At 35.0% G+C, this 26,102-nt stretch overlaps 1 long non-coding RNA gene across 3 annotated transcripts in view; it reads left to right on the top strand.

Moving 5' to 3' along the window:
- The window catches only part of LOC123334783, a 145,564-nt gene that overhangs the window by 102,920 nt on the left and 16,542 nt on the right, over window positions 1–26,102 (top strand). For all 3 annotated transcript variants that reach the window (XR_006552908.2, XR_006552907.2, XR_006552909.2), the window contains exon 3: window positions 15,326–15,426. This is a non-coding gene — a long non-coding RNA (uncharacterized LOC123334783). The remainder of the gene's footprint in view (window positions 1–15,325; window positions 15,427–26,102) is intronic.

The raw sequence follows: 26,102 nt of genomic DNA, 5'->3' as shown, positions 1-26,102 counted from the left end.
AATCATAGCCTGGCTTTAGTTATGAATCTTAAATTAGGTGAGATAAAAAACCTTTTGAAGTGTCATGTACTATGATTTAAGTTTTATCTCCTTATTCTTATCCAGGGTACCAGAAATCTTATTATATACATGAGGACTACTTGCTAGCTAAGCTGACTTTAAATGAGGTTGTACTAACCCTATGGGACCAAGTGAAGCATCTTCTCAATGCAGTTAGTTTACACATAAACATGCACTGAATTCACAGCTTATTTTATAGTTTCATGGTTAATACTGTAAGTGGTAGACAGCAAACCACACAAAGGCTACTATATAATTTCTCCTGCATTGGAAAAATACATTTAATTTGGGTGGAGGGGATCAGAGATCAATGAGAGAAAAATACGAACTGAAATTTGGGGAAGGGGAAAAAATACTGTTATCTAGCTATTTTATACACTCAACTGTGTTTCATCCTAACTCCCTATTTTGGGGAATATTGCCTAGGAAATGGTTCAATGTATTAGCACCAGTACACTTTGCTTACATTTTAGGCACTCTGTATAAGGCATGAGTCTTTAAGTGTTTTAGGTAAGGATACTACTATTATATTCTTATTTGGAATAATAAGTCATCGGCTAAGATTTTTTTTTTGTTATTTAATATACATTGTGGCCCAGTGACATCATATCTTGCTCAGGCTTCTGAATTTTGGGATATTAATATTTTAGTAGCACCGAACTTTGATTTAAAAATTTTCCCTTATTCATATCAAAGTTTTGGGAAAGATAACATGTTCTGCAGGTGTGAAAGCTTCAGAGCTCAAAGGAACAGCATCTTCCGGGTTTATCTCTTCCAGGAAACTTTATTTGGAAGAAAATAAAGATCTAGACTTCTCACATAATAATGCTTTCTAGTTCACTCAGTCTCCTCTAATCTTCTATAATTTTAATCTTGTGAGAGAATATATTTATCAACATATAAATATATATATACTGCTTATATCTATAAATAAAAGTTGTATCAAATTTATGAGCCTCAATTTTGAGAGAAATTTATCAAATACTCCAAGGTTCTATTTGTTCAGTTTTGCACTATTAGAGACAGGTCAAAGGTGTTCCGGGATCTGAATTCCTTTATTAATATTAAACATGGTCTCCAACTTCATTTTACATATCAAATTTTCTAGACCCCCAATTATATCTTCCTAACTAATTTAAATCACTTTCTACTACAGAATTTTAAATATGTCATTTCCTATCTTCTAATGATTTGAATGGATTGCTCTATCATTTAAGGAAACTGATTAATACTTCCATGTATCATTTTTAAGGGCTTTCTAGAATTTTAATGGATACCTTGATACCATACCTCAATTTCAGTCAAGTTTGCGACACAGATGACAACCAACAGTTTGATTATAGTAATTTGTGGGATCAGATTCTTGAATAAAAATGGAAAATAGACTATGTAAGATGATAATAACTGCTTTAAAATATATTAGACATTTAAAAGTTAGAAAATATAGAATAATAAATTGATAGCTCTAGCCAACAATAACATTTTTGAGAACATTAGTTTCTACAACCTGGTTGTACAAAAGAATCACCAAGGGTAGTTTTTAATATTATGGTGTCCAGATCCCAAACTTGATAAAATCTCTAGAGATCTGTTTTTCTAAGAATTTTCCTGAATGGGCCTTATAGAGCCATACCAATAAAAGAAAAACAGACCAGCCATCTGGGACCCCCTAGTTAAGAATTTTATGCTAAAAGCACTTAGTTATACTTTACATCTCATTTCTTACATGTAAAGAGCTTGGAAATCATTATCCCATCCTTATATCAAAAAAAAAAAAAAAAAAAAAAGACAACCAAAAAACATAGGAAAAAGAGAAGATCAATGATTTCTAAGAAATCACAGAACTGAGGTTGCAATACCCCCAATCTGTAGAAACAGATGTTTCCAGAGAGCTCTAATGACTGGGATCTGCTTACTTGGTGCAGATGATACTGAAGCCCTAAAGTGGTAGAAACAGCAGATAATTTTGATGGATTGTTGAATGTGACTAGTGTGAGAATGAGGAAGTCCTCATTATCACAGTTTTGGGAGACTCCAATATGTCTAGAAAGTGTATCAATTTCTCACATTGAGGATCCAAGATTGAGGATCTCACATTGAGGATGCCAGCTTCATGGCGCTGGCAGGGAGAAGACAGGAGTAACAGTACATAATATGTCCAGACCTTCACCATAATAAAGGCATACTTTCCAGGGGAAAGGACTTTAGCAGAACATAGTTCAGTCCAGTTCAGTTCAGTTGCTCAGTCGTGTCCGACTCTTTGTGACCCCATGAATTGCAGCACGTCAGGCTTCCCTGTCCATCACCAAAATAAAAGATTTATTTGGAATATTAGAGAATGCTTATGCCTCACAATTTATAACACAACAAAGTGAAACACACACAGAATAAGGAAAGATAGAAAAGGATATCCAAGAACTCTGGGACAATTTCAAATGTGTAAAATATCTTTAATGAATGCCAGAGTAGAGGGGAGAGAAAAGATCAGAAGAATATTTGAAGTAATAATGGGTGAGAAGTTTTCAAAACTGATTCCAGACACTGAGCCGCAGAACTAAGAAGCTCAGATAACACCAGAGTAATACTGAAAACAACACAAACAATCCCCCCAAACTCACTACAGCTAAATATTATTTTCAGACTGCAAAAATCTTCAGCCAAAGGAAAAAAAAACATATATTTATGAACAAATTTAACATTACAGTGCATTTCTCATCAGAAATTTTGAGAGAGAATAGAATGGAGTAAATATATAGACTAAGATTTGAAAAATGCCCACATATATTGAAACCATCCTTCAAAATGGAGATTTTTCTCTTACAAACAAAAACTGAGGTATTTGCTCAAGAGACTTACCTTGCAAATTTTAGATGTTCTCAAAGCAGAAAGAAAAGAATATAGATCAGAAACTTGGATCAATATAAAGAAAACAAAGAAGGAGTAAATAAAGATAATTTTTTAAAATTATGAATTGATCTTAAAGGTACCTGCTTACTTTAATATCAGTGACAGTGTTTGGAGGATTATAACATATGGATAAGTGAAATGACAGTGATGTTATAAGGAATGAGAGGAAAGAATTGGGAATTTTGTCTTAAGTAATATATAAAACAGTATAATGTTAACTGAAGGTGAACTTTTAACAGTAAGAAATTTGTATCGAAAATTCTAGAGCAACCACTAGATTTTTTTTAAAAAGCAGTGTACTTGAGACAGTCTTATAAAATAAGTTAAACAGAAAAAGCAGAGGAAAATGAAACAAAGAACAAATGTGACATATAGAAAATAGCTGTGCACATGACATATATTTATTCAAGCATAATGATAATTACTTTAGATATGAATGGTCTAAAAACACCACCACCAACAGATTGTTAGAACTGATAAAATACAAAGGTCCAAGAGATCTGTGTCTTGTCTAAAAGTAACTTACTTTAAATACAAAGAAACAGACAAAAGGATAGCAAGGGGTTGGAGAAAAATATGCTAACAGTAATCAAAATGAAATCTAAATTAGTTAATGTCAGACAAAGCCCACTTATGAACAAGAAAGATTATTAAGTTAAAGAGGCATGTTAAATAATAAAGGGTTCACTCCTCCAAGAAGATCAGATCAGATCAGTCTCTCAGTCATGTCTGACTCTTGGCGACCCCATGAACCGCAGCATGCCAGGCCTCCCTGTCCATCACCAGCTCCCAGAGTTCACTGAGACTCACATCCATCGAGTCAGTGATGCCATCCAGCCATCTCATCCTCCGTCGTCCCCTTCTCCTCTTGCCCCCAATCTCTCCCAGCATCAGAGTCTTTTCCAATGAGTCAACTCTTCGCATGAGGTGGCCAAAGTACTGGAGTTTCAGCTTTAGCATCATTCCTTCCAAAGAAATCCCAGGGCTGATCTCCTTCAGAATGGACTGGTTGGATCTCCTTGCAGTCCAAGGGACTCTCAAGAGTCTTCTCCAACACCACAGTTCAAAAGCCAAGAAAATAAATGACCCGAAATGTATATACACTCAAAAAAGAATGTAAAACATGAGGGAAAAAATGATAGAAATAAAACAAAAATAGGCAAATTTACTATTTTAGCTGGAGGCTTCAGCATCTTTCATTTAGGAAATGATTGGTCAAATAGAAAAGAAAATCAGTAGTATATAGTTGACCTAAACAGTAATATAAATGTATTTGTTCTAAGTGACATTTATACAACGCTCCATCCAACAGCAGCAGAATCTACAGTATTCACATTATTCTTAAGTTCCCAGGTGTTCATTAGTATTTACTACCATCAAAGCGATAAAACATACCTGGACAAATTTTAAACATAAATTATACAAATTGTGTTCTCAGGACAAAATGGAATTAAACAAGAGCTAAAAAACAGGAGGAGAACTGGAAAAATCTCCAAATAATTGGGAATTAATCAACATACTACTACTAATAGGAGACAAAGGTATAATGTAAAATATTTTGAAGTATGTAATTGAGAAATTATAATGTATAAAAATCTGGGATGAAGCCAGAGGAATGGTTAAAAGAAATGTTTTAGGATGAAATTAATATACTGGAAAATAAGGTTGATCTAAAATCAATAATCTAAGCTTTCACCTTGGGAGGTTAAAGAAATAAGAATATTTCTTCCATAAGCTTAAAGCAAGTGGAAGAAAAACAGCAACAAAAATTAGAAGAAATCAATGAAAGGTAAAAAAAAAAAAAACAAACAAACGAAACCTTAACAAACCCTAAAGCTGGCTCTTTGAAAATTTCAATGAAATAGATAAGCTAGCTAGGCAAACAAGAATTTTTTTTCAGCTAGAAAAATTAGAGTTCTAGGAAAGTTTTGAAGATACTTAACTAACCCATATTTTGTCCTTTGAAATTATACTGTTTCCTTATTTCAGAAACAGTAAGACTGAGGACACAATGAGTAAAATGCCTCTACAGTTAGTGTCAGAGCTCAGATTGTAACACAGATCTCTGAACTCTGAAATTCTGTGCTTTTTCCTCTTCCAGACATGGCTAATTCTCCATCTTCATCTCTGGTCTTGAATTCCAGTCTCAGATATAATTTAGGATAATTCCTCCAGCTTTATTCCCACATAACTGGGAATAAATTAAAATAGCATCTGAATAATCTATAAATATAGACTTTTCTAAAAAATTTACAGCTGTATAATAATTCTTTCAAATATGTTTTTTAAAAAGTTTAGAAATTACACATTTTTCAAAATGTCTCAAGTATTTTTTTTTTGAAAACGTATTTCATTTTTATAGCATCTTTTATAGTAAATCATTGTAATACACACTTGATATTTTTCTCTCTGAAATATTATAAGCCATTTTAACCTAGAGATGGCCCATACAGAGCACCTGTACTGACCTAATAGACAGTAATGGCTCATTTGTAAGTTTTATAACCTAACGGTTTAATATTTCGCTGGAAAGACTCTAATAGGCTTTGGCATAAGGCATAAGGAAAAAATCTATGATAGAATCAGATGACTTTTTATAGATTATTAGGTAAATAACACCCATTTAAAATATATACACTTCAGTCCCAGACAATTATGTAAATATTAAAGGTATCTTTTGAAACAGCTGTTTTAATTTCTACCACATTTATAGTTCTCTTCCACAGTCCTGGCTTACGGGAGGTTGATAGTGTTTTATAAGTGATTGTTGAGCACATTTCCTTAAGAGAAAGAATACTGAGATCATTTCAGCTCCATTACCTCATCAGCATCTCAATTTCTTTTAAATTAGACTCATTATAACAAGCATTTCATACAAAACATACAATGGGTGATTTCAAATGTTGGTTTTATAATTAGCATGTTATTACAAAGTGTTTATTTAATTTTGAACAAATTCTTTTCCTGATTACTTATTCTGTACCCTGCAGTTTATCAACACATCTCCCCAAACTTTTATATATTTAGCACCTAGTTAGGCTATTTATTAAAAATACAATTTTCCAAGTACTTTATTTTAGAATGCTTTTTAGAAAATTACTCTTATTAGAGTAATATCAAGCAATTCTCATGTAAATAAGTGGCCCTGCTGAACAAACTCTTTGAAGTATCTGACCTCAATTTTTGTATATTGATCTACTTATCATTGTGGATTAGGTAATCCTATAGAACCAACAGGATCTTCCATCTCTGAAAAGTGGAGTATTCTCATGTTATGTAAAACAATAGCTATAACTGTGCATGGTCTGGGATGATTCTAAAGAAAAGGAGATGATGTTTACTGAGGAATTACACAGACAAGGAATTGTGAAGGAATCAATCCCTCAGTGAGGCAGAAAGGCAGGGGTGATGAAACAGAGTGCAGGGGAGAAGCCAGACAGTTGTTGCTCTTGGCTAGTTTGAGGCAAGCAATGAATAAAGGAACTCTCTCCTACAGAAAATTCCTGCTATCTGAAAATAACACTTAAGGAAAGCAAGATCCAACAGTAGCAAAGGATACATTATTCTCAAGTTCATATGGAACATTTGCCACGAGAGACCACCTTCTGCACCATAAAAAACAGCTTAATAAATTTTCTCAGAACACATGGATTTAACCTAGAAATCAATAACATAAAGACAGCTGGGAAATCCTCAAACAGTTAGACATTAAACAACAATTTTAATATTTGACTTAAATTCTCAAGAGAAAAATATTTTGAATATAATAGAAATATAAATACAACTTACAAACACTTGTGGGATGCAGCAAAAGCAGTGCTTAGAGGGAAATTTATATTATTGAATGCATATATGACAAAAGAAGATCCAAAATCAATAGTCTACATTTCCACCTTAGGAAATTAGAGCAGGAAGAGCAATTTTAAGTCAAAAGCAAGCAGAAAGATATAATAAATACTGCAGAACACGTGATATTGAAAACAATAAAACACTGGAGAAAATCACCACCACCAAAAGCTCGTTCTTTGAAAAGGTGAAAAATATTGAAAAACTTGTAGCTGGTCTAACCAAGTAAACAGAAGAGAGGAGACAAACTTCTAGTATCAGAAATGAGAGAGGGTTCTCACTTCTGACCTCATGAACCTATAATCCCACAAAAGATTATAACAGAATAATACAGACAGCTCCATGCCTACAAATGTAATAACTTAGATGAAACAGAATTAAACACAAACTCCCATAACTTACATAAGGAGAAATCAATGATATGATTATCTCTATCTACTAAGTAATCTGATTCAATAATGAATACCTATGCAAATAAATTCACTACAAAAAAGAAACCTATAGACTATTATCTTTCTTTAATATACATGCAGAAACTTAACAAGATATTAGTAAACGAAATCCAAAAATGTATTAATACGTTATACTCAATTAACTGGAATTTTTCCTAGGTATGGGGCTTCCCTGGTAGCTCAGCTGGTAAAGAATCTGCCTGCAAAAGAAGACCCCGGTTCGATTCCTGGATTGGGAAGATCCCCTGGTGAAGGAATAGGCTACCCACTCTAGTATTCTTGGGCTTCCCTGATAGCTCGGGTGGTAAAGAATCCACAAGAGACCTGGGTTGAGAAGATCCCCTGGAGAATGGAACAGCTACCCACTCCAGCAGTCTGGCCTGGAGAATTCCATGGACAGAAGAGCCTGGCAGGCCACAGTCCATGGGGTCGCAGAGAGTAGGACAAGACTGAGCGACTTAAAATAAAAATTCTAGGTATAGAAGGCAGGCTTAACATTCAGAAAAGTAGGACAAGACTGAGCGACTTAAAATAAAAATTCTAGGTATAGAAGGCAGGCTTAACATTCAGAAATCAATTAATGTAATCTACCACATCAATAGGATAAGGATCAAAAAACATAATATCAACTGGCAAAAAAAGAAGCATTCTTACAACTGCATATAAATCTGAGCTCAACTACAAAAACAACATCAGAAAGAGAAAATGCCACCCTGGAACACAAATTATATAAACAAACAGAAAAACATACCATATTTTTTGATAGGACTCTTAAACCTCCTGATTTTAATTTTCCCTAAGTTTGTTTGTCAATTTTTGTGGATTTAACACCAAAACCAACTTTTCAATTTAGAAACTTACAAACAAAAAAACATGAAAAGTCAAGCCAGTATATAAACTTAAGAGACATTATGTGGGTTTATCAAAGTTTGAAATAAAATTGATACTGAAAGTACACTATGTTTAAGTGTTACACTGCTGAATAGAAAATATAGAAAAACATATTTGAGTTTAATGTACTGTATCAGTAGGTAAAAATTATTCAATATATGTTGAGTGTTAGTCACTCAGTCATGTCCAACGTTTTGTGATGCCATGGACTGTAGCCTGCCAGACTCCTCTGTCCCTGGAATTCTCCAGGGAAGAATACTGGCGTGAGTAGCCATTCCCTTTCTCCAGGGAGTCTTCCTGACCCAGGGATTGGAGGCGGGTCTTCCACATTTCAGGCAGATTCTTTACCATCTGAGCCACCAGAGAGACAACTGGGACAACAGATTGTCGTCATAAAAAAGCCAAGTTCCCAACTCATTGCGGCAACCTGGATGGGAGGAGAATAGATACATGTATATGTATGACTGAGTCCCTTTCCTGTTCACCTGAAGCTGTCACAACTTTGTGAACTGGTTATATACCCCAGTACAAAACAAAACATTTTTTTAAAAAAGTGAAGTTTCATGTATGGCATAGGGAACTCTACTAGGTGCTCTGTGGTAACCTAAATGGAAGGGAATTATCTAAAAAGAGAGGATATATGTATAGGCATAGTTGATTTACTTTGCTGTACAGCAGAAACATATAGTAATACAATAATGTATATATACACATTACGATAATAATGTATATACATTACATACATACATACAATACATACATTAATGTATATACATTAAAATAATATATACATATACAATAATGTATAGCAACTATAGTTAAAAAAATAAAGCAAAGTTTTATTCTTTTCTACTACCTTACACATTTCATATTTCTACATAAATCTGAAACTTAAACATGAGAAATTAAATCTTAACTTTCAAAAACCAGATAATTTTATAATAATATTAGAGTGAACAAATTGATACAATATCTAGGTATCATAAAAGAAAACTGATCATTTCAAATACATGTAAAATATCTGCATGAAGAAGAAATACATAAAAATGACAAGTTGAAAAATGAGAATATATTTGCAACTTATATCACATAAAAAGGGTTAAATTCTCCAATTTTTAAATATACTCAAAACGTCAACATGATATATCCATTAATGTAATGAAAACACAAAGAACATGGACAGTTAATTCAACTAAAAGTCAATATAAATAGCTTTCAAACATAGGAGTATTTGATCTCATTCATAAAAAAAAAAGACCCTAAAATCAGGAGATGCCATTTTTCACAGTTTCATTAGGCACAATCACATTTTGATAATATATTCTGACAGAGTGAGGCAATAGGCACTGTTGTCCTTTTATGTTTTAGCAGTTAGAAATATTTATTGAAATCAAGATATCCCATGTCGGCTGACATGGCAGTTGTATTATCTGATCTGTATTATTATAAGGCTGACAATAACTATAGCACAGTCATACACAGGTATACATATATATGCTTACATATGTAGCTATTAAAGAGAATACAGAAGCTGCATATTTACATATGTAAAAATTTCAAGATATATTGCAAATTAAATATATATAAATATGCAGAATGCTGTGCACAGTGGGCTACATTTTGCCCATCTAAACACGCATATGTGGATAACTGTATATGCATATATGCTTATACATACCTGAAATATCTTTGAGACCATCTTTGAAAGCATGAACAAGGACTGACAACGGTGGTGGCCCCTGGAAAGATAATTAGAACCCAGGGCAGGGGTAACATACAGGTTTGTTTTTCTGTATTGCACGTATTGTATTACTATTACCAATGGAAAAATAAATGTGTAAATAAAACATTAAAAATAATTGTACATGTTAACTGCTAATCTGTTTCATTTACTGCCAAATAAAATGTTGATGCTTTAGTTGGTCATAAATGCAAAGTATATTTTAAAGGATGTTACTCTATTTTGTATTCTAGAAGTATATCTTTGAACTACCTTTATCCTGATTGTTGTTCTCCTATTTCCATGTCAGTGAATTTAAATTTCACATTATGATGTAGATCCGAGTTTAGATGGTTTATTGTTCTTTTTTCTATTCTTTATATACATGGAGAAAATAACAGCTGGAATAATTTCTGAATGAGGCTGTGATTTCCTGGACTCATTTACCTTTTGAACTTGCTTCCTTGAGAACATTTCTATTTATTATCATTAGTAAAAATCAATTTCTTGAAGCTCATTTCAACAAAATAGTTTCCTTTCCCGCCTCTGTTTACATTTAGGAAATCCTTTCTCAAACTTGCCACTGTCTCCACCCTTGAATAAAATGCTGTGGGTGTCTTTAGTTTTTAATTAACCCCTTGTTATTTATAAAACTCTATTCTACAGTTGTTTTTTATTTTTATTTGATTCAGAGGGAAAGGCATCATTCATTTGTAAACTTCTTTGTGATTCATTATTCATCTAAAAAGTCAGGATTGTGTGAAGATGTTGGCTCAGAAGTAAAGAAACAATTTCTTTGTTCTATTTGAGGGCTTTCCTTTTTCATCTTTTTTCATCTTTCTTTGATATCTGGAGGAAGATTTAGTTAGGGAAACATAACCCCTAATTCGCAATTATAAAAAATGCAATGGAAGTATTTTACAGAGATGATTTATCTTGTATTTTTTGGGGGGTGGGGATGTCACCTTCATTGTATTTCATTCTTATTACTTCTCAAGCAGCCTTTCATATTTTTCTTTTTCTACATGTTTACCTAAAATAACTGGTTCTTGAACATTCTTTTTAATGTCATTGAAATACCAGGAAAAAGGCTATTTGATGAATAGTTTTTCTTTCCCATTATTAAATACAGTGCCTAACTAACATAGAGGGGTTTCCCAGGTGGTGTCTGCCTGCCAATGAAGAATGGGTAAGAGACATGGGTTCAATCCATGGATTGGGAAGATCCCCTGGAGTAGGAAATGGCAACCAGCTCCAGTATTCTTGCCAGGAAAATTCCATGGACAGAGGAGCCTGGTGGGCTACAGTCTTTGGGGCTGCAAAGTCAGACGTGACTGAGTGTGTACACACAGAACGGATACAGAAAGTAACTTTCTGAAGCAGGGTTTTGCCTTGGCAAAAACCAAAAATGTGGCATTGACTTAGCCACGTGGGGGATTAATATTGGGGATTTAAAAAATGGCAATCCATGTTTTAAGCTACAAGAGTTAATAAATCATCACCTGAAATAATAAGGAAATAAACATGTATTTGCTGGGTCAGCCACTTGAGGAGAAGCGTCTCGAAGGCAGGACTTAGAACATAACTTGTTAGGGTGTGCTGGCTTCTATGAGATAGATTTTAAAACACATTGTAAGGGATAAGTGGGATAAGTGAACACATGAAGAAACGGGCCAGTTTACAACCAGAGATGAAGGGTAAGAAGTTCTTCAGGGTTGAAAAGCCACTGGTTCTAACTCCAAACAATGGGACATAGGAACCAACATTTTGATAAAATATCTCAAGTAAAAAAAGTGATAAAGAAAGGGGGTGGAGGGAGGGAGAAGCAGAGACCACTCTGAGGACTGAGCTCAAGTGGGACACATGGGAGAAAAGTGATAGAAAAATAATGCAGATTTGAGATCTATGATTAAGAAAGAACTTTGGGTGTGCTTAGTGGTGAATGCAATGCCGAGTAAATGTGTGAAAGTCGAAATCGCTCATTCGTGTCTGACTTTTTGCAACCCCATGATCTATACGGTCCATGGAATTCTCCAGGCCAGAATACTGGAGTGGGTAGCCTTTCCCTTCTCCAGGGGATCTTCCCAACCCAGCGATCAAACCCAGGTCTCCTGCATTGCAGGTGGATTCTTTAAAAGCTGAACAACAAGGGAAGCCCAGTAATTGTGTAAAGGACTCCTATTAGTAAAGAAATTATAAGGCTAAACTAAAAACACTTTTGACTTTTGGAATCATTTAGACTCTGAGTCTTACATGAGCAGTACGTTTTAAAGGTGGTACAATTCTGAAGATGGCATGCTTTGAAATATTCATTTGAGGTATGGCCAAGGGCTTCCCTGGTGGCTCAGATGGTGAAGAATCTGCCTGCAGAATCTGTGGGAGACCTGGGTTTGATCCCTGGATTGGAAAGATTCCCTGAAGAAGGAAATGGCATCCCACTACAGTTTTCTTGCCTGGAGAATAGGGTCATAGAGTTGGAAAGGACTGAGTGATTAACATACACATATACACACACATCAAAACTACACATTATTGCTGTTTCTTTATCATTTGTACTCTAATAGACCCTGCCTTATTTATTAAAAAGCATATACACTGGACTACCTTAGTCAGGGAACTAGGTCGCGCATGCCACAATTAAAAGTTCGTATGCCACAGCCGAAGATCAAAAATGCCATGTGCTACAACTAAGACCCAGGATAGCCAATTAATATTTAAAAATAAAATGCATGTCCTTTCCCTTTTTCATAATATGCTGATACATAAACATACATCCATGTACATTTCTCTAAGAATACAGCTGCACACACATGTTGAGAATTGTAACCTATATGTGTATGTATATATATATATATATATATATGTTGGTCTCCTTTATACAACATAGCATCAGAATATTTTGCCTACTTTTCATGTGTGTGTGTGTCATCAGTCATGTCTGACACTTTGTGACCCCATGGACTGTAGCCCACCAGGCTCCACTCTCCATGGGGATTCTTCAGGCAAGGATATTGGAGTGGGTTGTCATGCCCTCCTCTAGCGGATCTTCCCAACTCAGGGATCGGACTCAAGTCTCCCACATTGCAGGTGGATTCTTTACTGTCTGAGCCACCAAGTGCAAGAATACTGGAATGGGTAACCGATTCCTTCTCCAGGGGAACTTCCCAACCCAGGAATTGAACTGGGGTCTCTTACATTGCAGGCAGATTCTTTACCAGCTGAGCTTCTACTCTTCATAGGCACTGCTAAGAATTATTTTTACTAATAAATAGGACTTTTGGAAACAATGCCAGTGATCAAATGGGGATGAAATGAGGATTTCCCAGTGAAATGGAAATGCACAAATATTCACATAATACTTATATTACATACTCTGCTGTGTGTTAATTTTATTCATAATAACTAAATGAGTGACAATACTGCCAACATTTAAGGCAATAGAAACAAAAATGAATTCCTTTCACTTTTCACTCTAATAATAGGTTGAGATTTATCTATTTTTAATAGATTTAAAATATTCTGTGTGGAAGAGTTACTGATTCGATCCAATATAAAGATGATATAGGAACAAAACCACCTTCAGAAAAATCAGGTTACTCAAAATGGATACAGAAATTATTTAAGAATCATTTTATAAGAAAGAGTTGAAACTATTATTTCAACTATATATTTTTATCTCCTTATTACCAGTATTTCTGTAGCCTGAAATTTAGATTAAAATACTGCATAATAGCTACTTATAACATGCATTTTAAAAACATTTACCTTTTTAAGCATCATGAAAAGTGTGATTTAGTATACAGTACTTTGGAAAGATTCTGAGGCATATGGCTGATTGTAGAGATTTTAAAACCTCGTAACTATTATACTAATCTAAAATCTGAAATCAGGAAAAATATTCAAGGAGTCGTTTATAGATGACTGATTTGTGAAACATTTTGTAGTTCATTAAACTCTTTTAAACACTGCCTGCTAAAATATTATCTCTAGATAAATTATTAATGTGTGCTTTTAATGAGAATATTATATGCAATTCAAATACCAGCTAACTTAGCAGAAAGTGCTAACTGAAACCAATAACTAATTTCTTTCTTACAAGAATCTTAAGTGATTTCCCAGAGACATATATCTATTAGGTGAAACAGTACTTAAAAATATTTATATATCAAAGCTCTCTAAAATACAGAGGTTTTTCAGGGCAGTAATATCAGGACAACCTGGGGCTTCCCAGGTGGCTCCAAGGTAAAGAAGCTGCCTGCTAGTACAGAAGATGTGGGTTTGATTCCTGGGTCTGGAAGATCCCTTGGAGGAGGATATGGCAATCCACTTGAGTATTCTTGCCTGGAAAATCCCATGGACAGAGGAGTCTGCCAGGTTACATACAGTCCATAGGGTTGCAAAGAGTTGGACATGATTCAGCACGCATGCAATATAAAGACAAAATTATAATAGGATGAATGTTTAAATGGATTACAAGTGTAATCATTTCATAAATTTAAAAATATTACTGTAGAAAAGGAAAAAACTTTGTTTTCAAAATATTTTAATAACAAAATTAATACATATTTGGCAGTGAAAATGAATTTTAATTATTTGATTACATTGGTCATGCCATAACTGTGTAATAAAATTTCTATCATGGTGGTAAGTTTTCAGATGATGATAAACCTCAGTTTTCCCCCCCCTAAATTTGTGTGTACTGCTATGGCCCAATAGTATGTGAAACAGTGCTCTGATTCTTTACAAAGTTGTATAGTAGATCTCTTCTCTTGTACAGTGTCTAATTCACTGTATTCCTTGTAGCCAAAAGTGATCGTGAGATCATTCAAAGATTTCCGGTTTAACCAAGAATGATAAAGGTTAAATTGCTTTCCAAAGAGACAAAGTGCCAAGCTATTTTCTAATGTATAGGTTGTGAGTGTGTCCTCAGTTGTGTTTGACTCTTTGTGACCCCATGGACTTGTAGCCCACCAGGTTCCTCTGTCCATGAAATTTTCCCAGGCATGAATACTGGAGTGGGTTGCCATTTCCTATTCCAGGGGATCTTTTCGACCTAGGGATCAAACCTGTGCCTTTTACCTCTCCTTCATTGGTAGGTGGGTTCTTTACCACTGTGCCACCTGGGAAGCCTTTATATTTAGGTTACGTTTAGATTATTTCAAGTTAATTACTAATTGCATGGATTTTACTAAAGTTATCTAATGTTCTAGGATATCTAATTAAGTTTAGGAAAAAAAAAACCTCTACACTATGTTTCTTTTTCTTATTATTTTATATTTTGATGACTTTTTAAACCAAGTTTCTGATTTTTTTTTGAGAAGGTAACTGGAAAGACTGAGTATTTAAATTTATCCATTAAATCACTTAAAAATTTAAATATACAGTTAGAACGCCTGAGGATACCTAATGCACACTGAAGATTACTTAAGATTATACTTTAACATTTTAGATCAAACCAAGAAACAAGAATTTTAATGGACGCATATGAAGCAGAATCTATCCTGTTTGCAAATACTTCTAACTTATGTTGAAAGGTACTGTCCATAAAAGGTATGTGCAATTATTTTTGTGTAAGAGTAAATACTGTTAGGAAATAAGGTACTTTCTAAGAGAAAATGGTCAAAATAAAGTAAAAGTGATGACTAAGGGATAAGCAAAGACCAAGGAGCGTTACTTTACTTCCTAGTTCAACAAAGATTGAGTTGTAACCTGTGCGGTTGCTAATCAGCAGAACACCCTCAAAGGAATTCAGGATGAAAAACAGGACAAGGCATTCTGTAGTTTGGAAAAACAGGTTCCACAGATAGATTGATACGGATTTGAGGAGGAATTTTAATGAACCCAGATAACTACATCTTCCTATACACAGAATATCACTAAAAATCATTAACTTGAGATTAGCAGTAATCTTTTACTAGGAATATATGCTTGGATGCGTGTCTTCCTCAGCCAAAAACCGTACATAAATGGTCCTCTCCCTGCCTTTTCAGAGCAGTTCTCTCAGAGTTAGTGAGAGACTATCTCCTTGGCTATTATCATGACCCTGAATAAAATTGAATTCTTACATTGTTCATTTTTCTTTAAGTTCACAAAGCTAATAATGACAAGTAAACCAGGGATGGCATGTTAGTATGTAAATATGTGCGCTGGGATTTGAGATTATCTCTGCTAGATTCTGCTGAGATTGGCTACAGGGTAAGTATTAGGAATAAGTCAGTTCCACATGCCTCCTCCCTGTGGGAAGGAAAACACACCTCTCATCTGGGACTTGGGGTTTTCATTAAGGAAGGAAGAGTGCAAGAAGGGTAAATAGAAACATGCCATGCATCTTAAGGTTTCTGCTCAGAACTAGCACACATCACTTTAGCTCAAGGGACTTCTGTGCCCTCATTCAGAAATCCATTAAGAACATTTCTACCCCAAGTTATTCCAGGATAGAATTTTATCAAATTTAGTTCCACTGTTATACACAGGTTGAATTTTTCTGTCTATAATAGCAGCCTAATGGCTAACTACCATTTATCTCTAATGTCAATGCCACATAATTTATGTTTTGTTATGGCAGCATTTTACATCTGATATCAATGTCTGTATTGGCAAGTTTTATTATACTCATGCATAACATTCAATCAACAACACTGCCATTTACAATGCCTTGCATTTCTATCTTGCTTTCATGTTTAACAATGTGTTGTGACTCTTCAGAGCTCTACTGGGCTTATCTTTGCTAGGTTTTGATGCAGGATGCAATATTGCTTCACGTGTCTCCTTGCTTTGGGAACCAGTATGAAGGAGTGTATCTTACATATGATGTGCCCTCAAAGTAGAAGATGGAAAAACTGGGGTGGTGAAAGGAAACAGTGGCAAACTCTGTTCTGTCCACCTTCTATTGGTCAAAAAAATTACCTGGCCAAGGAAAAAGTCTGCGGGAAATGATTTTTTTTTTCCATATGAAACCTTTGCAAGAGTGAGGAAGAAGAACCATGGTTAAACAATACAATCTATAAACCTAGTAAACTAGATAAATACCCTTGCATTTTTATGTCCTTGCCTAACCTACTTTCTTTCAAAAATAAGCACTATTCAAAAATATTTCACTAAGCTAGATGAAACTATTATCAAGTTGACTCATTTTGGCTTTCTCTTTTGTAAAATTAATGCTATGGTTTTGTATGCAAATCATCAATTTTATATAGTCTTCAATATCCACATATTAGAACAATGCAAAGAAGCTTGATGTTTCTGAAACTAAAGGCTGAGACAATTATTATTAAATAATAATCATAGTGATGAATATTTAAAGTTTATGACAATATGAAGATCAGGTAAATGTTTCTAACAATAATGCTTGTTTTGGCTAAACAATCTCTTCAACATATTATGTTATGTTGAAAGATGAAATTACTAGATATTTTCAGCTCTCTAAGGAGTAGCAGTAGGCAAGGGTTTGGGATTTTTATTTATTTGTTATGTTGTTAATGTACACATAAGCTCACTGAAAAATGAAGCTGTCTTTGCTGGGCATGGGCTCAATGCCACTAATTTTATCACCAGGGAGGAATATGTGCAATAATCACAATTTCTATATTTTAGCTTTTGCAAAAAAATTTAACAATGTTATGAATGAGAGTGATTCTGTAATAATTCTGAAATAAATATATGTTCAAGCAGTTATACATGCCTACATGAGACATTCTACTTCTAAACTTCTTTGAATTTTAGAAGAATTAATTAGTAATTAATTAGTAACCTGTTACTAATTATTTTTGTTCATAAGAGCTTGTCAAGCATAACTTACTAAGCAAACTCAGTGGGGATGAATACAATATATACTGTCTTTTAAACTTATACCAATCTCAAGAATTCTAAATTTATATGAAATGATTTTATACCTGTAAGTGACTAAGCCCTAACCATTTCCTTAGGGAATAGTGAATGGTACTTCAAAATGTGTCTTCCTTTCTGGTAACATGATTAGATTCTATGTCTCACTTCCATTGCAGTGAAATGCACAAGTGATTGTCAGTGGAATGTAAGCAGAGAATTGTAAGAATTGTCTTGTAAACACTGACTATTAATTTAGAACTAGCACAGAAAAGTGAAATAAATTTGCCTGTCTTTTTCAAACACTGTATTATTGTGCTTTACATTAACACCAACAAACCCATTATAGTCATTTGACTTAGCAATAAGGCATAGTCATTGTAATAATACCTTCTTATATATTAATAGCATATACACAGAGAGATGTTAATATAGAATCTCTCACTAAATGTAAAATCCTCTTTATTTCACTTTTCATCAGATAAATTAGGTAATGTCTTGGGTAACAGAGAAGACATCTCCTTTTACATTACTTTACATAATCATGCAAAATAAACATACCAAATATCAAAAAGTACCACTGCTAAGTTATATATATTCAAAAACATATGTCAGTTTTGCTGTTCCTCATTTAGGGTTAAAATAAATTATTCCATATTACTTTTTTAAAGTTCATGTTTTCAAAAAGAGGTATTTCAAAAATCAAACATATTTGAAAACTTACTGGAAACAAATAATATTCAGAATGATATTTGGAATGTTTATATACAAAGTCTGAAAACCCTGTTGACAAGAACTATGGGAGATTAAATATTCTGTTGTTTTTAACTGTGTTGAAATGTAATTATTTAAGCTTCAAGAAAGATAATTATTAAATATGAAATGATAAACTATTTGTTTTTTATAAGATGAATTCTCTACAATTTAAACTTAGAAGGGCACTTAGAAGTAGCAGGGTGACAGGCGCTGACATAAAGACTAAATATAAATGCACACTGCTGTACAAAACATATTTGAAATCTATTTGTACTTTAAGTATTGACTAAGTTATTTTAATGCATAATTTTGATGACTCTCTAATTTGCTCTTTCCCTAATTCAGACAAACAAGTCATTTATTCCTATGCGCTTGCTCATTAACTCAACTTGATGTACTACTAACTACCGCCAAGAGGAAATATCATTGATGACTTAAGTGTCCACAGTTTGGGTTCTCCCAAGTGTAGTCCTGACAGCCACAGGTGAACATCTGGGGGAAATAGGACAGAGAAAATGTAATAAAAATTATATTAATAAGGGAGTCGCTCATAAGGACAACTAAGGCTCAATCCTCTCTGGGTGTGGGGAAGGTCTGAAAAATACAGTGGAACAAAACCCCCAGGACTGTTTTGCCAGAGGAAAACAGACTCCAGCATTTACCTACTAACATACACTCGTCCTGCACTGGTGGAGCACAGCTCTTAGAGTGATGAATCCCGTAATTATAGAACTGCATTTGACATGGAGAGTAAGTGTCCTTGGTGCTGGAGAAAGCCCTCAGGCAGAGAAGGGATACAGATGCAGTCAGTTTGTTGGAAAAAGACTGTAGCTACAGGTGGGGTCACATGGCCCAGGGCGGTGTTCTGCTTCCTCAACAGCATCTGCCACACTCTCCTTTATACTTATTACACTGTATCTGTTCATCTGTTATTTATGGAACACCTTTTAGTGGGCTGGAGAAGGAAAGGGCAACTCACTCCAGTACTCTTGCCTGGAAAATTCCATGGATGTAGGAGCCTAGTAGGCTACAGTCCATAGGGTCGCAAAGAGTCAGACACGACTGAGCGACTTCTCTTTCTTTTTTTTTCTTTTCTTTTTAGTGAGCAAGGTCTGTTCTAAATGTTTGACGGACAGCAGTCAACAAAATAAAATCCTTATCCTTGTGGAAATTCTATTCCAGTGGAAAATAAAGATGTTAAAATAAAAAGTAAATGATTATATACTTAAGAGATATACATAATTAAATATTTAGAATTTAGATAAGTTGTCTACATCCCCCTTCCCCACCTCCACGTATCTGGGAATGACAAACAGCAGGTTTTTATTCATTTTAAATAAGAGTTTTGCCCTACAGGTACCTGAAACCTATGAAACAGATTGCTCTTAAATAGTTGAATTTTTATATATCAAGGATAACGTAGAATGGTTAGTAGATTAAATGAGATGTTAGATTAAATGAGAATTCAAATCTTTTCTGACTTTAAGAGGAGTACTGATTTAACTTTAATATTTGTTTTGGTTCTTTAACCTGCAAAAATTGTTAGCCTCTTTTGGAATTAAAGAATAATATTTGAAATATTTCATCTCATCAAAGAACATACTCTGATTCAAGGTGGACATATCTTAAAACTATGTAAACAGCATATATTTATTACATTTCTAGCCCCTATCATAACACCAGATATACAATACACACTACAATATCTGTCCAAAATACATATGTATGAACTTAAGCATTAATTTAAATATCTTGAAAGTATTAGATTAATATGAAAATTTAAATATTTGTCAACAAGCCATTTATGCATGCATTTTTTCTCCCACATATATTTAATTTTTGAAATTAAGTTCAGAGTTTAAAGAGGAGAAAAAGGAATTTTGATTCTAAAATTTAATTGAGAATATTTTGCAATTGAAAGTCATTGCGTAATAAAGATTTAAATACAATGATATTTCTTCTGAAGTCGATGGTTGGTAGGGGGCAGGTATGCCCAAAACACAATTTCTGAAATGTCCTATATGAAATATATTGTATACAAATACCAGGGAATTTTGGAGAAGATAAATTTGTGAGACATATATATATAATAAGTTAAAGAAGTATCTGTCTTCTTCTGATTGTTTTTATTCGAACCAGAAACAATGAAAAATCAGAAATGTCTAAATACATAGTGGAGACCCTTCCTTCCTGGAAGAGCTTTAATAGAACAATATAGTTGTTGTTCTATATAAATATAGTATTTCTTATAGTCTTGCTTCTTCTCTGAAATATCTGATGTAGATTGCTCTAGATAAACTTTTAAACTACTACTAAGGTACATAATATTATAGCACTAATAAACCTTCAAACATTCCTAGAAAATTACTACATATACTACATATACATGTATACACACACTCAAACACTTGAAGTAGAGGCTCTAGTTCAATTCTCTAGTAGTTAATAATGTTTATATGCAGCCATTATCCCTGGAGGAGGGCAAGGCAACCCACTCCAGTATTCTTGCCTGGAGAATCCCATGGATAGAGGAGCCGGGAGGGCTTCAGTCCATGGGGTCTCAAATAGTTGGATATGACTGAAGCGACGTAGCATGCACACACAGCCATTATAATTTGATAGTTTCAAATGAGAAGTATTTATAATATTTATATACATATTATAATTGATTCCAGAAACTGACAAAACAAATACAAAATCATGGTCATATAAACAAGATAACTACATTCCAGGAATCATTTCTACTAGACATACAAATACATAACACCTGTCAAGCTACATTTTTGGATTTGCATACAATTTGGATGTATATGTTCCTAAACTTTATATACTACATTATAAAAGAGAAATAGTGTATAATTAGAGGTGGTGTATTTCTTAAGCTAGACTCATAAGAGGTTCTTTATGTTCAACTGAAGGTGCCCTTAGAATCCCAGAATAAATTTGTGTAGATTTTTTTTTTTTTTAAATGAGCTGAGGTTCTAAGTAAAGCCTTTCTTAAGATGGCAACCTCACTTTAGATTCCTAAAAGAGAGGACTGGAAACAAGTTAGTGTTACTGTAGTAATGGGCAGTGTTACGCCACAGGGCAATAATGGCTTTGTGTGTGTCATAAGCATTATGACGAACATGGTAAATGTGCATTATGAAAAAAAAAGACATTTTTTGTTTTGTTTTGGATGATGTTCATTAGATATATGTTAATACTAATACTTACCTTTTCATTGTAGACATATCCTGAACCAAGTTTGCAAGTTTTTATCAAGGAAGTGAAAATGACCTTATGGGCTTTTATCTAATAATTAGGACTAATATCTACTTATCTTAATTTTTTCATTTCTTTACTTAGACGATATCTACAAAGGTGATATAAAAAGCCAATACCTATGATCCATTCATTATATTCTAAGCTGGACAAATATTTAGATTGAATTATCTTCCTTTCATGTAACCTGGATTTAATATTAAGCATACAGTATGACTGTGTGGATCACAACAAACTGTAGAAAATTTTGAAAGAGATGGGAATACCAGACCACCTGACCTGCCTGAGAAATCTGTATGCAGGTCAAGAAGCAACAGTTAGAACTGGACATGGAAGACTGGTTCCAAAGCAGGGAAAGAGTATCTCAAGGCTGTATATTATTACCCTGCTTATTTAACTTATATGAAGAGTACATCATGAGAAATGCTGGGCTGGATGAAGCAAAATCTGGACTCAAGATTGCTGGGAGAAATATCCAAAACCTCAGATATGCAGATGACACCATCCTTATGGCAGAAAGTGAAGAGGAACTAAAGAGCCTCTTGATGACAATGAAAGAGGAGAGTGAAAAAGTTGGCTTAAAACTCAACATTCAGAAAACTAACATCATGGCATCTGGTCCCATCACTTCATGGCAAATAGATGGGGAAACAGTGGAAACAGTGACAGACTTTATTTTGGGGGCTCCAAAATCACTGTAGATGGCGACTGAAGCCTTGAAATTAAAAGACGTTTACTCCTTGGAAGGAAAATTATGACCAACCTAGACAGCATATTAAAAAGCAGAGATGTTACTTTGCCAATAAAGGTCCCTCTAGTTGAAGCTTTGGTTTTTCCGGTAGTCATGTATGGACGTGAGAGTTGGACTATAAAGAAAGCTGAGTGCTGAAGAATTGATGCTTTTGAACTGCAGTGTTGGAAAAGACTCTTGAGAGTCCCTTGGACTTCAAGGAGATCCAACCAGTCCTATCTAAAGGAAATCAGTCCTGAATATTCATTGGAAGGACTGATGCTGAAGCTGAAACTCCAGTACTTTGGGCCACCTGATGCGAAGAACTGACTCATTGGAAAAGACTCTGATGCTAGAAAATTTTGAAGGTGGAGGAGAAGGGGACAGCAGAGGATAAGATGGTTGGATGGCATCGCTGACTCAATGGATATGAGTTTGAGTAAGCTATGGGAGTTGATGATGGACAGGGAAGCCTGGCGTGCTGCAGTCCATGGGGTCACAAAAAGTTGGACACGATTGAGCAACTGAACTGAACTGATAGTTTCTAGCATTATATCAAGTACCTGAAAGGCCACAAACACACACACAAAAAACAACCCACAAAGAATTCTTCCGTCTTAATATTTAGCTAATAACTGCTTAATAATTTACCTTAAGATAGCTATCATGGAAATAAAGCACATTTTGTGTTGATGGATACCTGGTAGGATACAAATTATCTGTATCTGAGATGAAAAAAGTAACTAGTATTGCTTCCTTTCTCTCCATTTTCTTTTCCATTTTCCTTATATTTTTCTTTTCCTCCCCTTGCTTTCATCTTTGTCTTTCATGTTTTACTCCCACTTCCTTTCCTGTGAATAATTCTGTTCTATTATTGTCAGGCCAGAGAAGGCAATGGCACCCCACTCCAGTACTCTTGCCTGGAAAATCCCATGGACGGAGGAGCCTGGTAGGCTGCAGCCCATGGGGTCGCTAAAAGTCGGACACGACTGGGTGACTTCACTTTGACTTTTCACTTTCATGCATTGGAGAAGGAAATGGCAACCCACTCCAGTGTTCTTGCCTGGAGAATCCCAGGAACGGGGGAGCCTGGCGGGGCTGCCGTCTATGGGGTCGCACAGAGTCAGACACGACTGAAGTGACTTAGCAGCAGCAGCATTGTCAGGTACCTTATTTTCCTCTTTTTATCGCCGCTTTCAGCTTTACTAGCTCTTGTTTTGCTGTCTTTCCCTCTGATGTCTTTGGCTAAGGGTAAAACAGAGGATGAGCTCAGAGAGGTTATGTCTCGGTTCATAAACCACTGGCAATTTGTTTTTCACTTATAATTTAAAATAACTCTTGGTTAACCCACTGCTGATTGTATGGTGCTTATGCCATGTTGTTTCCTAGAGAAAAATTATCTTCTTTGACTCTTACCACAGACCACTTTAAAATGCTTTGGAATCCAGTCTAGCTGCCTAAAATTTATTCTGTAACACAGATGATTTGGGGAGTGGTGGAGAAGGGGAGGCTTGCATGCTTGCTTGCATACACAAACACACACACACAAGATAGGGAATACATAATGACTGTATTAACATGTGAATTCCTGTCTGCCACCTGCAATGTTGAATTAGTAAACACTATTGAGCTCAGTGCATGCATGGAACTAACGTGAAGGACATTCATTATTCCATATATTATTACTAAGCCCTAAAAATACATGGTATCCTGAAATGGATAACAGAATGCCACAAATTCTTTAGTTCTCCCATTTGAGAGTTGGATATATTCTTATTCTCCTTGTGGCCTGGCTCAAGACTGCTCTGGTGACATTCTGTGCTTAAGCTCTAAAACATGCAGCAAGTGCTACCCTTAGCCTTTTGGAAGTCTGAGTCACCATGAAAGATGGCCAGCTATTTGGGGAGATGAGCTGGAGAAGTCCTAAGATTACACTGCAGGGGGATCTAGCTGAGTTCAGCTTTCAGCCTTTTCCTCCTCCCCAAGATTGCCAGACAGATGAGTAAAATCACAGACCATTGAAATCAGTCTAGGTGCCAGCAAAATACAGTTACCAAGGAGTTGATGCCGCATGAAATGGAAGAATCATCCCTGTGTGCATATTTATGCTTCACAAAACAGTGAGACATGTTCAAGTGGTGGTTATTTAAAGCCCTGTGTGTTCAGGTGTCTATTGCTTATCAGCAAAGAGATGATGTTTTCTCTATGGGCATGAGAAAAAAAAAAATCTATGTAGTCTTCTGCTTATTTATGTGGCTACTGTATATTTTCTAGGTGGTTAATAACATTTCATATCTCTGTCCTGTGGCTCTGAGTTGAGGAAAGAGGAGACAGCACTGAATGGATTCTTGCATCAAAACCCCTGATATATTTCTCTTTCCCCTTCCTTTGTGATTTTAGTGAGAGAAGCACGCTTAAGACAGGAGGGCATAATATAAATAAGAGGTCTGTCAGAGAGGAAAGGGTCAAAAGCTAGCCAAGTTGATGCCAAATATCAGCAGCACTGCCCTGAAAGAGAGACACTTCTTTGGGGTTCAAAGCTGTGATTTAGTGATTGCATCGCTGCTTATAACTTTCCATAGGAGTGGTGGTGCATGCAGGCAGCTCTCGTAAGCCTGAGCACACTTTCTGTGTTTGAGCAGCTCCCAGTGCTGTAACACAGTTTCAAATTGCACTTCACTGTTCCTTTGAAGCATTATTCTGTCTTTCTTTTGGCTCAGTCTGCTGCTTTTAAAGCCCCTCCTGCTTTTAAAAAGATGAAAGGATCCATGAAAGTCAATTATTTTCAAAAGAATAAGACAGAAAAACAATACTAGCAACCGAGAAGCTGGGTGACAAATATCTTTGTGAGTTACTTAAAACAGGTGAAAAGTTTGAGACTTTCTTGATGTCAACTGTTCACAAAAGAGTTTAATAACATGTAATCTCCTGCATGTGTATGGAATTCTATTATGTGGTTGCACTGCACTGGGAAAACATCACCAAAATAAGACAGCCAGTGCACATTCATATCGTTATCCATCAGGTTATTGTGTGCTAAGTCGCTTCAGTCATGTCTGACTTTTTTGCGACCCTAGGGACTATAGTCCACCAGTCTCCTCTGTCCATGGGATTCTCCAGGCAATACTGGAGTAGGTTGCCATGCCCTCCTCAAAGGGATCTTCCTGACCAGGAATCGAACCTGTGTCTCTTACATCTCCTGTATAGGCAGGTGGGTTCTTAACCACTAGCACCCCTGGGAAGCCCCATCAGGTTATTACTGACATGTAACTATAAAGTACTTCTCTCCTGAAAAGTATAACTAAACGTGGCAGTATTTTAAAAACATCTTTTTTTGTGACCAAATACTTTGAAAATATATGGAAAGGTGAGTTAGCTTATTTGATGATCATAAAAATGAAAATATGATTAAGAAAAATGAAACTGTGAAATTCAGAATTTAAGCTATTACTAGACACTGCATTACCTACTTTTCATAAAATATTTAAAATACCCAAACTAATACCCAAATTTTAGCCTCACAAGGAAAGGCCAGCAGTCAATCTATTGCCAAAATCGTCCACGATGTTCTGCTACCTATTGATTTGATGAAATATATAGCACAAACAATGCCAAATTTGAGTACAATTTGAAATAATGCCTGCTAGCTGAG

The sequence above is a fragment of the Bubalus bubalis genome, chromosome 8, assembly GCF_019923935.1.
Source record: "Bubalus bubalis isolate 160015118507 breed Murrah chromosome 8, NDDB_SH_1, whole genome shotgun sequence".
Lineage (NCBI taxonomy): Eukaryota > Metazoa > Chordata > Mammalia > Artiodactyla > Bovidae > Bubalus > Bubalus bubalis.
The sequence above is the reverse complement of the archived record's forward strand: the minus strand, read 5'-3'. Positions and strand labels throughout refer to the sequence as shown.